We start from the raw sequence: 15,898 nt of genomic DNA, 5'->3' as shown, positions 1-15,898 counted from the left end.
TCTTATACCCTACTAGCAGTTTACGACTATGCGTGGAATTATAATGGTTTTGTTTGTTATAAAATTTTACCATACAAAATATTCCTACGAATTCAAATTAAAACATCTTATAACGAAAATGTAAAGTTTTGATGGCTTTGCTATTCAAAAGGGGGTTGCGGCGCAGCTTGTTGCCCGTTTGCCTGCCACTCTATTGTAATCGTTTTATAGTAAATTGGATTGGAAATTCGAGAGTGCATTAAGAGGGGAAAAAATTCATATATTTTTGGTCAATTATAACTTAAAAATATTAGAAAAAAAAACACTAGAATTTAATATAACAAAAAGTAAATACCCCACCAATAAACTCATTCCATCATATGTTTTGTGTGTATATATTGTGCATCTCTTCTCTACTCACAAAACCTCAACTCACAGTTTACAATTTCAAACACTTCAAAACTCTCTCTATAATGAAATGGAAACGAGGCCCCGTTGTCGGCCGGGGATCTTACGCCACTGTCTCGGTCGCCACCACGTCCACTGGCGACCGATTTGCCGTCAAATCCACCAAGCTTTTAGACTCCGCATCTTTACAGAAAGAACAAAACCTTCTGTCTCAATTAGACTTCAGTTTTATAATCCAATGCATGGGCTTTGATATCAGTTATGATGAAAACAAACCCATGTATAGTCTGTTCATGGAGTATGCAACAGGCGGCACGATTTCGGACGTGATCAAGAAACAAGGAGGATCACTTGATGAACCTCTAATCCGATCCTACACTTACCAAATCCTTCGTGGGTTGGATCATCTTCACGTCAATAATTTAGTGCATTGCGATATTAAATGCTCGAACATATTAATATGTGAATCCGGTGTCAAAGTTGGAGATTTAGGGTGTGCAAAGATTGTAGCAAGTGGTGAAACAACTTCTGAATTTGCCGGCACACCGGTTTTTATGGCGCCAGAAGTTGCACGAGACGAACAACAAGGGTTTCCGGCTGATGTGTGGGCGGTTGGGTGTGCAATAATCGAAATGGCAACCGGGTCCCACCCGTGGCCTGGAGTAAATGATCCGGTGTTGTGTTTATACAGAATTGGATACTCCGGTAAGGTACCGGAGTTTCCTAAATGTTTATCTGAGGAGGGTCAAGATTTCTTGGACAAATGCTTGGAGTTGGATGCTAAAGAAAGGTGGACGATTAAAGAAGTATTGCAACACCCTTTTGTTTCTAATTTGAATTCGGGTTGCGATATAAGAAGTTCTCCAACAAGTATAATGGATCAAGGTGTCTGGGAATTTTGCCAGTGGTTGAAGGTTTCGAATCCACGACTACGGTTATGGTTAATTTCTCCTGTGAGGCTCCGGTTGAGAGGATAAGGCAACTGGTTAAGCTTCTGAATCATGTTTGCCGGATTGGGACGATGAAGATGAGTGGATCGCGATTTAAAGTAGTCAAATCGAAGAAACAGAAAAATGGTGATTACTGATTAGCTAGGATAGTGTTTGATGTAGAGTCCTTTAGTTTTATGAGCATGAATGTAGATGATGAATAAAAGCTTGCAAGTTTCGTTTTAGATGAATATAGTATGTTAGGGTTTTTTTTTTAAACAAATAATAATATTAATGTAGATGAGAAGAAGAACTTTAACTCTTTGTTATAGATGAATATAATATGATGTTAGAGTATTTGAATGTTGCATGAATTTTTTTATTTTCGTATAACATAACTAGTAATATTATTATGTCACTGTATAACGGTGAATGTTGGATGCAGTGATCTTCTAGCCGATCAAACTTTCTAATAATGTAATGTCAAACGTCACGGTGTAATTATAGGTCGGCCTTTCAAACTATCGTCATTAAATCAAAATCAATGATGTTAACGTGTGCGGTCAAATGTGATCGCTTTCATATGTGTTAACATAGACTCAAAATTTCCAAATAAGAAACAAGTTGAATAATATATATCTATCAATAAACTCAAGATAAAAGTCTTACAGTTTGATCTTGGTTTGGTAATGAAGAAGTTAAATTACTAATAAAACACAAACAAGTCAAATTCTTTATCGGGTCAACCAATTTTCCATCAAGAATTGTGTAGGAATTTGAAGCCAAAGAGGAAGAAAATGAGATTAGGTAGAAAGCATTTGAGGAAGTCAATGATTTTGACTTTTCCTCTTTGGCTCTTTATCGTCTCATACCAAGTTCCCCAAATGCACGTAACCTCTTTGTGTCAACTTGTGTTGTGAATTTGGTTTGTGGTAAGTGACTTAGTGGGGTTGTGGTAGTCTACTAGATATTAGGCAACGCTCTTCAAGGAAGTCATCACTAATACCAAATTAGTTGACATTTACATTCTTTAGGGTACTTTGTTAATTAACCTAACATTCTTTAATTACGAATATCCCGTTTGAAAATTCCTATATGAGGACAAGGTTACGTACCACATTTTTCATGTCATCAAAGAGTAGGTGAATAAGTAGAGTTAGAAAATTAAAATAAAATTCCTATATGACGTCGTAGTCGTTGATTCTGACTTCTTCTCCCATAATTTTAGAAAAATTAATTAATGTGTTTTTAATTTTTAATGAATTTAAGGATTGGATGAAGAAAGTGTTTGGTGTTAAGAAAGAAAAAGCACCTGCTCCTGCACTCAATGAAGCCTCCGATTGGGTATTGTTTTTGTTTATTCACGTGTTGCATTATGTTAATTGATTACTTTGGTTTTGACTATTATTTTTTCTGCTGAATTCTGATTTGTGTTCGATTGATGGTAGTACTAAAACTTGAATCATTGAATGTCAATGTGTTTTGCATGTTCTTTATTGTGGTTAATTGTGTTCATTTCTATTATATTATGCAATTCTAGGCTCACATTTAGTAGTAGGGTTTGTAGCATCACAACTCACTGTGACTTGTAGGAAATTTGTTATTCTTGTGTTGGTCGTAATTTTTGTATTGAATCGATTGTTTGTGTAACTAAAACTTAAAGGACACCCAGTTAAAGAAGGTGATTTAACATTGATTATTAGTTGGAAAGAGATCTTTATTTGGTTAAAATTACCTTTCAAGTATCGATTCATTGAATATAATGTGTAGTATTTCAAAGAGATCTTGAGCTCGGCTCGTTTATATCCCTATTTTTTAAAGCTTGAGCTTGGCTCGTGAGCGATATTTCAAGCTCGAGCAACTCGTTTCATATTTATTTTGTTTAAAAATTTGTTATTTATATAACGCTTTCTAATAAAAATGTAGGTTGGAGACTTCAACTATCAAACTATTAGGCATTGTGTTGATAATAACTATTGAGATTAAGAACTATTACTCACTACTCATCACTCAAGTAAACAACAACTGGTAATTTGAACATTGTGTGGTGAAATGTATTTATACTTATGTGATAGATTTACCACCACATATTATTTAAAAACATTTGGCATTTAAATGTTCCAATTCTTCAAGTTTATACATTTGATTGAACTCAGAATTGATTAAAAGTACCGGGATTTATATTTATGCTTATTAACTATAAGCATAAATATGAAAATATTGATGATGCTTATACTTGTAATAATGAGTTATTTGCTACAGTTGCAAAAGAGATTCCACTGAATTTTCGGTTTTATATTTGTCATGCTTGTTGCTGTTGTGTCTGGTTTTCGTTGGACAATGGTTCGTCTTATATTTTTTTTTGGTAGGGCGTTACGTTTATTGATGTTTTGTTGCTGAAAGAAAGGTTTGTGATCAAATGTGTCAAGGCATTGACTCCCTTAAGGACCAATGTTTTGCTAATTTCTCTAAAGACGGCGTGACAATGTTACTTAGTTCTGAAGACGAGGTTGCTAAAAGCGAATGATCACCCGTGTAGTGTGAAGATATCCTCCAAATCCCTATGTATATTCGTATTTTGAAGCATAGTATGCATTCAGGATTTCAGGGTATAGTTTATACTTATTATATTATTTAAGTATCATTAATAATAACATTCTTTACTTAAAATTTTGTTATTTACTTGTTGATTCAGATCAAAAGAAAACGAAGCAATAAAGGTCCATTTGAGGTGAGGATCATATTGATAGGTGAGGTCTTCTTACTCTTATATGTTTTTGTTGTCTTTTTTTTTCTATTGATATTATTTAATGGGTGTTTGATTTTGTATTTTGGAACTAATTATCGTATTTTTGACAAGTTTAACATTTTAGTCAAAATACTTTTTCAAATTAAAATTAACAAACTGGTATTACTCGGGCTAGGGGTAACGTGGACATTTGGCAGTAATATCAAGGTGTTTCATTTTTATTGTCAATGTTGACTTTTTAACCTTGTCTGACCTTCGGTGGGTCAATGTTGACCTCTGGTGGGATGGTTTGTGATCCATATTTTTATTTAATATATATAATACCATTTTGATCATCAAATTTTATTTGTTAATGTGGCTGTCAAATTTATATCAATTGTAATTTGACTTAATTTTAATAATATATTTCGTGTTTGCTCTCTTCAATTAATTTTGTTTTCCCTTTTTAACGCTGGACTTTCTTCTTAATTTGTGAAACATTACTTAACATTTTAAGAATTTATATATAAAATGATATAGAGAACATTGTTTAAAATTGTGTTTCTTAATTATTCTGTTAACTTGGATGAATGGTTTCATTGTCAACTTAAATTACTATATTTATAAATTGTATTTTCTTATTATTTAATAGATGTAAGACACAGTTTGAGTACACCGATGCTACGAATAAGAAATCTAACAGAAAACGAGTGATGCGTTATAAATTATCATTACCGCCGCATCGCGCAGTTTCACGGGCTGAACCAATTTTTTTTCTTCAAAATAGTTAGTTTGTATTAAAATATTATAAATGATAAATATGACATATACACAACTTCATACAAATTTAATCTGTTAGTTTGAGCTTTCAAACTCAGTCATAAACCAAACTATTTTAATCTTAAACTAGCAAAACCAGCTGACCTGCTTTGATTTGGATGGTTTTAGTCATTTTCATTGGTTTTTTAAACCCTTATCTTTAATTGTTTTGCAAACAGTAACTCTCTCAAAGCATTTCAAGTTTTCTATTTTGAAAATTTTTCATGTTCAAATTTTTGATATATTCTTTTTATTTGTAACGGTATTAAGGGCATTTTGGACATTTTTACAACTAATATTTGAATTCATCTTTTAGGGAGACCGAACTTATCAAGGAAATTCTCGTTGCAACGTCTCTTGAATTTACTAGATGCAAGAAGTACTAGACAGTTCCTGTTGTGAGGGACAACATCATTAGTCAAAATGAGAAGTGGTAAATTGCAGAGTTTTTTTTGGGTAAAATATAACATGTATTATGTCAATTTTATAAATGAAGATCGAGCACATGTGTAGTAATCATCTGCACACTAAACATGTGTAATACAATTAAACATAGTGATACACATGTGTAATACAATTTAGAAGTTATTAAGTTTTCTATCTAATGATGAGTTTTCTCTTGATCCTATTTCATATATATATATATATATATATATATATATATATATATATATATATATAAAAGGTTTGGATCAAGTAGAAATACAAATGAAATTTAAGTATTAAATGTGAGAATCAAGTCGAGTAATTATATATATAAATAGAGTAGTTAGGTAAGAGTAATTACATAATTACTCTACTTGATCTTACTTTAAGAATTTCATTTGTACGTTAATTCCCCCCCCACACACATATATATATATATATATATATATATATAGGGTGAGGATCATAAGAGAAGTTTTTGAAATTGAGAATTAAGAAGCATTTTGAGTAAAAAAAATCTATTAAAAAATAATAATAAAACGAAAAAAAATTAAAAAATAAAACAAAAAAGCAAAAAAATCTATTTTTCATCTCGGTTTCATAAAAAAAACATAATTATACACAAATGTATATTTGTATTTAATCTTGATTTATATAATGTACATTATCAAATTGTACATATGTGTATAAAGAATATCATGCATAAAATTAAAAAAAATAAGTATTATACATATGCGTATTATTTGCTAAACCGATATTTTTTATTTTTTTTATAAAACCGGGATGAAAAATAAAAATTTTTGGTTTTTTTACTTTTTTTATTTTTTCGTTTTTTATTTTATAAACTTTTTTATTTTTTTAAAATAGTATTTTTTTGTCCAAAATGGTTCTTAAATTTTTCAATTTAAAAATGGTTCTCAGATGATGCTAATCTCTCTATATATATATGATGAAAATTAACGTACAAATGAAATTAACGTGCTAATTATGAGAATAAAGTAGAGTAATTATGTAATTAAATCATAGAGTAATTATAATTACTCTATGATGTAATTAGTACTTGTATATATAATTACTCTACTCGATTCTCCCAATTAACACGTTAATTTTTTTCGTATTTGATCGAATATATATATATATATATATATATATATATATTTATTTATTTATATATATGATTAGGATCGTGTGAGAATCATTTTGAAATTGTGAAGTTTGAGAACCATTTTAGGCAAATAAAAACTCTATTTAAGAAAAGTAAAAAAATTATAAAACAAAAAATAACGCGAAAATAAAAATGTAAAAAAACCAAAAGAATATTTTCTTCCCGGTTACATAAACAAATATCTGTTTAGCAAAATTATACATATATGTATATATAATACTTATTTTTTTAATTATATATATATATATATATATATATATATATTATTTTTTTATTATAATGAGAATTTTTTATATATAATTTACTATAAAACGATTACAATAAAGTGACAGACAAACAGGCAACAAGCTGCGCCGCAACCTCCTTTTGAATAGCAAAGCCAATCCTGCTATAAACGAAGCTTTGAGACCTAGAAGCTGAAGAGATTCTGTGTACGACGCGCTGAACCCTACTAAAAAATTTAACAGCCTCTGGGGCAAAAAACCAAATGTATCAAAGGCAAATGGTAGAAAGACATGTTGATTAAAATTTGTTAAAACTTTAACAACTACATGTACTAGTTGTTTTCTTTTAATATTTTATTTTTATTTTTATTTCGTGACGAAATTTCTAAAGTTGTGAATGCTGTAACATTCGTTAATTTTCAAACCCGAAAATTTGACCCATTTTAATTTTCGGTTTTGTTTATAAATTTGTATCTATCTCAAGTTTCGTTTCATGTATTTTATGCATTTGTATTTGTATTCGTTAAACCGACCGTTTTATCGTTACAAAGTATTTTCATCTGACATTCATCACTTATATAATATTCTTGATGATTTAAGTTTACTGATCATTCGTTTTCTATTCGTGTTAAACTTCGAGATTTAAAGTTTTTAATTTAACGAGTTTCAAACTATACGGGTATTATGTCGAAAAAAAAAGAAACTATCCAAGTATATTAACTTTTGGTATTTTTATATAATATTTTAAAGTTCAAGGTTTAAATTGTAAATATGTTTTAAAATATGTTTTAAAATACCTTGAAACTTGGGGGACTAATATGTAAATATATTTAAAATTTGTAAATATATTTTCAAAATCTGTTTTTTTATATCAACCCAACCCGTCACCCCCCATTCCTTGCGTTTTTCTGTCGCCGTTTCCGGTGGCCGTAATCCGGCTCCAGTGAGTCCAAACCAACCATTCAACCCGCGTCAAAACACATTTAAAAGCTCGTATACTCTTTAGACGTAACGACTAACGCAAATCATTGAACATAATTCCTTATAACAACCTTTAACGGAAAAATCATAACCCGTAACCATCAGAAAATAATCAAAATCCATTAACAAGCAGTTAACGCTAAACGTTCCAATTTAGCCTATAAATAGCCTCTAAATCATCATCTAAACTCGTCCATAACAACAAATTAATCAAATATACTCTCTAAAATCTGTAATCAATCATCCAAGTTCGTATTCCGGCCAAACTCCATTCACCATCAATCAAGAACAATTCCAGATAATTCATATATGTTTTTGAATGTTTTTAAGCCTCAAAACAAAATCACTAACCTAATTCAACCAAACATGAAACCAAAAATAACGAATTGCAATCTAGGGTTTATTTGGGAAAGAAGATGATCTTGTATATTAATATATATATATATATATTTGTTTATGTCATAAACACAAGTAACATGCTAGTTCAACTGGTTAGTTCATGAGAGTAGGAGCGGAAGAACCCGGGTCAGGTCGATTTTTTTGTATTTTTTTTAAACCTTTTCTTTTATTATATTAATAAATTAAATTCTTCAAAGATTATTATAAATCAAATAAATTTATTTAACCTAAATAAAAATTAATTAAAAATTATATTTTATCGTTATTCACCTAAAAACTAATCTTTCATACCCGTCAAGTTTCGTGAAAACCCAATTAATATTATATTATTAATTACTATTCCGTTAACTTTATAATACGCTAAACGTAATTGTTTGTCAGATAAAATTATACCGTTAAATTCCATGTTCAATAAATAATATAATCCTCATTTTAGTGATAAAACTAATAATTAAATAATATTTAAACAATAAAAAAATCATTAAAATTTCGTAAAGCTTAAAACAATATTAGAAATAGAAAAGGCCATAAAATAATAAAATATATAATGCATAATCCCCGAAACTAAACTATTTAACTTTTTACAATCCCGTTAGTAATATTTAATTATTGTATTTTTCTTATAGTTCGCGAGGTTCGATCATTGTAATTTCTTTAACGCGCTTTCGGTTGTCATTTCAAGTTTAGCTTTAATTTCAAGGTGAGTTTCACACACCCCATTTTTTTAGCGCTTTTATAAATTTTGGGGGTAGCATATATATCCTATTAAGTCAATTGCTTATTTATTTAGTTTTTCAAACTACAATTCATATCATGGATTTGTGTGTTACTTGTTACTTGCTCATGATTACCTGCATGAATTTTTTTGATAAGTATGATCATATGCCCCTTTGCACTCAGGACCGTGTTTCGAGTGGAAAATGGACCTCGATCCGAGTACGTAGGTTGGAACTAATGGGAAAGAACCTTCATTTATTATTTACACTCAGGACCTTGATTCAAGTGTAAGGAACCCTTATTTGCGTTTTTACAAGCTCATGGAATTGTATAGTTTTTTTTATGTAGTATTTAAACTATGTGAACTCACCAACTATTTATTTATTTGACTTTATTTTATATATATATGCTACGTGTACCGTTATTAGAGGATGATACCCGTATAAGACATTAGAACTTAGGGTATTTTAATAAATGGGCAAGTTGTTAAATTGTACTTGTATTTATTGTTACAAACCTGTGTACCTGACATGTAAATTAATTAATGATAATATTTTCATATAATAGTGTCACATTTGTTTTGAGCAAACTGTACGTCACACTCAGGCGTTTTCGCTTAAGCGGGGTTGTTACATAAATGTGATGTTTTATACACATATGTACAATTAAGATAAATGATAATGTACATATGTATACATTATGTAAATGAAGATTAAATAAAAATATACATGTGTGTATAATTAGGTTTACTTTTATGAATCTAAGATAAAATATAAAAATTTGGGTTTTCTTTATTTTTTTATAATGTTCGCTTTTTTTTTTGTTTCATAATACTTTTAATGTCTTATAAAAGTGTTTTTTTTTGTTCCAAAATAGTTCTCAATTTCTAAAAGTTCTTTTAGCATCCTCACTCTATATAAATAAGAATGTTGAGAACCATTTTGAACCACAAAAATACTTTTAAAATAAATATTAAAAAAATTATGAAACAAAAAAAATTAAAAAGTAAAAAAACCAAAAAGAATTATTTATCATACAGGATTCATAAAAAAAACAAACCCTAGTATACACATATGTATATTTTTATTTAATTTTCATTTACATAATATACACATATGTATCTTAATTATTTATGTAAGGTAGAAAACCCCTTAAAAGGTAATTAAAAAAATTATAAAACAAAACGAAAATATAAAAAAAGTTAAAGAAAAACCAAAATGCTTATCTAGCATCCCCCGTTCAAAAAAGAAATCTTGGTTTAGCCTTCCGGGTTTAGTTTAGCTTTTAGAGGGTTTAGGTTTTTTTTTGCTGGTGGTGGGGGGGAGGGGTATAACAATTTTCATTAACTTTTACACGTAAAACAATAAATCTTATTAACATTTTACATGTAAAACAACAATTTTTTAAAATTTTACATGTAAAATAACACTTTTCATTAACATTTTACACGTAAAACAACAAATTTCTGTTGGTGCATAAATGTCAGTAGTTCATATGTCTAATGTCTGTAATCGAGTCTGTAATATTGTTTATGTATTTGTTTGTTTAAAGCGAAGTTGTTGACAAGTTCGCTTAGGCGAACTTGTTAACCAAGCGAAGTTGTTGACAAGTTCGCCTAGGCGAACTTGTTGAACGAGCGAAGTTATGGACAACTTCGCCTGAGGCGAAGTTGTCGTGTATTTATATAGGGTACGGCTGATCGTTTTAGTGTTGGTTTTAAGTTGTTTAAGTTACGTGTAATTCAGTGAGTCAAGTGACGTGAGGTCGAGAGTCTGTAAGTATCACGTGTTGAGTTATTAATATAACGTGTGTTTGTTCGTATCGTATTCGTGTGTTTGTGTGTTTGTGTTCTACGTCCGTAACGATCTACACAGGGATTCCGCACCTGTGTATATCGGGATATCTCGTGTGATCCGTCCAGGGAACCTTCAATTGGTATCAGAGCTTTTGCTCGATTGTGTGGTTCGGGATATTCACGCGGGTGTAGAATTCGTCCCATTTCGGCTATTCACGGGACGAGTTTTTGGTGTTTTTGCTCATTCTAGCCTCCTACCAGTGTGTTCAAGCCATTAAACCGTCAAAAACGTCGTTAAAATCCGATTTTCAGATCTGCAGAAAGTTTAAGTTCGTCAGGCGAAGTTGCTGTTCATCAGGCGAAGTTGCCGTCAGGATACGTAGGGTTTAGGCGAAGATATAAGGAGAAGCGAAGTTATTTACAACTTCGCCTACCTCCTCAACTTCGCCTAACTCAGCGAAGTTCTCCTCAAGTTCGCCTAGCTCAGCGAAGTTTTCTTCAAGTTCGCCTACTTTCTAAGTTCGCTTACCCTAAGCGAAGTTATTCTCAACTTCGCCCAGTCACGCGAATTCAAGAAGGATCCAGCGAAGTTATTACTTAAGCGAAGTTATCCTTAACTTCGCCTACAGTACTGTTCAGAGGAAATTTTTTTTTTTTTTAACTTCGCCTACTCAGAATTTTTCGGGTTTCTTAGTCTTCAAGAAGGATGTCGTCGATCAACATTTCGGAGCTTGTAAAGATGGAAGTTGAAGCGGGGTCAGCTACAAAGGCCCCAAGGTTGCTGAAGGGAACCGATTTTGTCGCGTGGAAGGATCGGTTCATACAATACGTTAAGTACCAGGATGCGAAAATGTGGGTATGCATCCAAGATGGATATATTCCACCAGTCATGGAGTATGAGGGTCGAGACCAAATCAAGAAATACAGTAAAATGGAAGAGGAGGAGAAAAAGATGTATGAAGCCGAAGCAAGGCTCATGCTGCAATCACAATGGCTCTTCCACAGGAGATCCTCTATACGTTCAGAAAGTATACATCAGCTAGAGAGCTTTGGGAAGCTCTTGAGAACAGATTTGAGGGGAATATAGGTATTCGGGCTTCAAAGATAAAGTTGCTCAAAACTCAATTTTCAGTCTTTAAGTACTTAAAGAACGAATCTCTTGATGATATTATCACTCGATATTATCATCTAATGACTGAATTGAGTAACTACTCCATTTCCTACCGAGAAGAAGAGATTGTGGAAAAGCTTCTCGATGCCCTCCCACCAAAATGGGAGATGTATACTGTGCTGATGAGGGAAGACAAGGACTTCCCTACTTATGATCTTGAAACCACTGTCAACAAGCTCAGAACTTTTGAGCTTAATATGGTGAGAAAAGAAACATCTATGGATCAGGTTCAAGATCCAGGCATGTACGGTGCTAAAGTAAACTCCAATACAAGTTCAAAGACTGATTCTGCCGCCTACTACTCGAAGGGTGAGTCGGGTGCCAATTCTTCACAGGAGGGGCATGTGTCAGTAAACTCAAATGGGGATGTTTGCTTTGTTGCGGGTGGATCAAGTGGTACTCAACAGACAGCAAGCAAGAGTAGTGGATCTTCAAGTTCCTCAAGCAATAATTACTCTAAGATGCCAATGAGCGTCAAATCTGCTGAAGAGCAGTTTGGCCTCTATGCTTCGTTTATTGCTTCATATGAAAACTATATTCAAGGAAAGGTTGTTGATCCAGCGATGCTGGATGAAGACTATGACCAGATCGATGCTGATGATCTGGAGGAAATGGATTTACAATGGCAGATGGCCATGATAGTGAGGAGAGTGAAGAAGTTTATGAGAAAGACGGGGAGAAAGTTTGTTGGTGGCAGGCCAGGGTTCGATAAGTCTAAGGTGAGGTGCTATAACTGTCAACAAAACGGGCACTTTGCCAAAGAGTGCAGAAACGAGCGAGTTGAACGTGGTCTAGGCTGGTCTGCACAACACACTGGGAATAGTAAGGAAATCAATGCCATGATGTCCAGAGAAGCAGGTGAATACAACTGGAACCTGCATTCGAATGAAACTAGTGAACAGGCAAATATGGCTAAGGTTGAGAATGAAGAATGTAAGAAGATTACCGGAGAAGAGAAAGCTACTGGTAAGGAAAAAGCTTTCATGGCAGATAACAATGATCAACTCTCCGAGGTAAGTTCTAAATCTATTTGTACTAAATGCGAGAATTTGTCTGAGCAACTTGCTACCATAACTGATCAGTATGTTCGTTTAGATGCTGAATTTAAAACTCTTAAAGAAGATCATCACTTTATGAAAGCAAGAGAAAACAGTTACAAAGTTAAAATAAAAGCGTGTGAAAAAGATGTTAAAATCTTAAAAACAAAACTTGCTGAAAAAATTGAAGTAATTGATCTAAGTTATGAGGTTTTAGAAGAAAAGACTAAACTGATTGCTGAACGAGAAAAGCAGATTGCTGACCACCAGGTGAAAGTGGTGGAACTGAACCGAAAACTTGAGCAGTTCAGAAATTCCTCAGCTATTCTTGATCACCTTGTTAGTGATCAAGGTACCTCTACGAAGAGGGGAGGAATTGGTTATCACGAGGTTCCACCACCTTATAACCACAATTACACTTTTAACCCTAGTGTTCAGAAATCTGTTGATTTTGAAGTTCCTCAGACAGTTCCAATCAAGGTTACGAGTAAAGAACCAAGTGTTAGTAGTGGCGAAACGAGTTCGCCTGTTTCAAGTGTGAAAATTTCTGTTACGATTCCAGTCTCATTAGATTCGGATAAGTTGTCCGAATCGGGTAAGACAAAAGAGATGGTAGTGTTACCCACTGGTGGAGAAAAAGATAAAACCTATAAAAAGAGTACTCCACTCAACCCGTACGTCCCACCTTATGTGAGACGAACGGACGGTAACACAGCCTCAACATCCAAAACAACATTTGAAAAGAAAATGGAGCATAGGTGTTGTTTTAGGTGTAATAAGTTAGGACATCTTGTTGCAGATTGCCCTCTGACGCCGAAATTCAGAGGTGTGAGGCCTATTAAAACTGAGCATAAGCCTAATGGTAATTTTAATACTGCTAAAAATGAAAACCCTTCAAAGTTCCGAAATGTAACTAATTCTGGTTTTCACAGAAACAAACCTCAGTTTAACAAGGCTAATAACCAAACCACAAGATATAATACTTTCAATATACATAGGTTTGGAAGGCCTCACACTCAATTTCCAAGGAGATTTCCTAATAGGACTGACAGGAATTATCCAGATGCTAACTTTGGAAAGCAGAAGTACGGGATGTATAGATCCAAGACCAATTCTAGATTCTAATCCTTTGCTTTATTGTGCAGGAACAGTTGAACAGGGCTGCCCACAGTCTTTGGATTGTAGATAGCGGCTGTTCCCGGCACATGACGGGTAACAAATACTTGTTGCACGACTTAAAACCTGTTCAGGGTGCGAGAGTTAGCTTTGCCGGTGAAAGTGGAGGCAGAATTACTGGAAGAGGAACGGTGTCCAATGGGAAAATGACTCTTGAGAATGTGAACTTTGTAGAAGAGTTGAAGCACAATCTGCTGAGTGTGTCGCAGATTTGTGATAAGGAGTACACTGTTCATTTCACGAAGAATGAGGCGATCGTGTTGAAGCCTGGTTTTCAGATACCAGATGAGTGGATAGTGATGAAAGCTCCACGTGATACAAATACTTATGTGATGGATATGAGGTCTACTGAAATGGCCACGGAAGAATCATGTTTAATGACGAAAGCAAGCGAATCAGAATCCGAATTGTGGCACAGGAGGATGGGGCACATTCATCTTCGGAAGATGAACCACATTGTCAGGAATGGGCTTGTGATGGGCGTTCCCTTGAAAAGTTTTAACTTTGAAGACAAATGTATTGCATGCAAGAAGGGAAAGCAACACAAGAAATCCCATCTCACCAAGAAGGTCAACTCTATTGCCAGTACTCTAGAACTGCTTCACATGGATCTCTTCGGTCCCGTGAATGTAAAAAGTCTAGGAGGTACTTCTTACTGCTTGGTGATCACTGATGACTACTCGCGATATTCGTGGGTATATTTTCTGAAATCGAAAGATGAGACGGCTCAAATGGTGAAGAATTTGATTACCAAAGTTGAGAACGTCATGGGTAAAACAGTGAAGTTCATCAGGAGTGACAATGGAACGGAGTTCAAGAATTTTGAAATGGAGATCTTCTGTCTTCAGAAAGGAATTGAACACCAATACAGCGCTCCGTATACTCCGCAACAGAATGGAGTGGCTGAAAGGAAGAACCGAACTTTAATTGAAGGAGCCAGAACTATGCTGGCAGATTCGAAGCTTCCTGTGATGTTCTGGGCTGAAGCAGTTGCTACAGCCTGCTATGTTCTGAATAGAGTGTTAACCGTTAAGAGACTTGGTAAAACGTGTTACGAGCTTATGCATGGAAGGAAGCCCAACTTGAGTGGTCTTGAACCATTCGGGTCCCCTTGTTCGATCTTGAAGACAAATTCTAAATTTGGCGAAGTAGCCGATGAAGGAATATTAGTCGGTTATGTTGTTGGTACTCCCAACAGACGTGTCTTCAATACTTCGACCTGCAAGGTGGAGGTGGTGTGTAACACCGACATCACAAGTTACCAACCGCCAAAACCTAGCAATGGACCTGCTGAGCTTTTCGACTATGTTAAGCTTTTTAAGTCGTTTAACATACCGGATTTGGAAATTTCTGAAGAAGAAGAAAGAGCTGCGACGAAGATGATACTTGATGAGGAAGAAAATCTATTGCAAAGACAGCTGATTGATAAGTGTCAACCTTCCTCATCAAACCCTATCGGTACCCCTGCTGCCTCAGCTGAAGAAGAATTTATCAATCCTTTTCACTCTCAGCATGAAACAACCATTGACGAGATCTCTTCTAATTTGGAAGATAATTTGCATGTTGGTTCTGTTCCGACCACGAGAATTCATAAAGATCACCCTTTGGATAATGTAATTGGTGATGTGTCCTCCGGTGTACAAACAAGAAGTAGCTTGAATGAACACACCTGTGTTTATACAAGCATTAAGGAGACAGGAATAATCAATGAATGCCTGTACACCTGCTTTATAAGCCAGATTGAACCGAAGAATTATCAAATGGCTTTAAAGGACAGCTCGTGGGTCGAGGCCATGCAAGAAGAGTTGGCTCAATTCGAGAAGATGGAAGTTTGGACTTTGGTTGAAAAACCAAAGAATGTGCATGCGATAGGCACAAAATGGGTGTTCAAGTGCAAGAGAGATGATAAGGGGATTATTATAAGAAACAAGGTGAGGCTAGTCG

The 15,898-nt window shown here is 33.7% G+C and overlaps 1 pseudogene; it reads left to right on the top strand.

The window, feature by feature from the left end:
• The first annotated feature begins 452 nt into the window (after window positions 1-452).
• Window positions 453-1,434, top strand: LOC143564878 (mitogen-activated protein kinase kinase kinase 18 pseudogene; annotated as a pseudogene).
• Window positions 1,435-15,898: the final 14,464 nt, after the last annotated feature.

This window comes from Bidens hawaiensis, unplaced genomic scaffold (genome assembly GCF_021521415.1).
Source record: "Bidens hawaiensis isolate Kalapana, Puna unplaced genomic scaffold, B.hawaiensis_p1.1 tig00022169_1, whole genome shotgun sequence".
NCBI classification, from domain to species: domain Eukaryota; kingdom Viridiplantae; phylum Streptophyta; class Magnoliopsida; order Asterales; family Asteraceae; genus Bidens; species Bidens hawaiensis.
The sequence above is the reverse complement of the archived record's forward strand: the minus strand, read 5'-3'. Positions and strand labels throughout refer to the sequence as shown.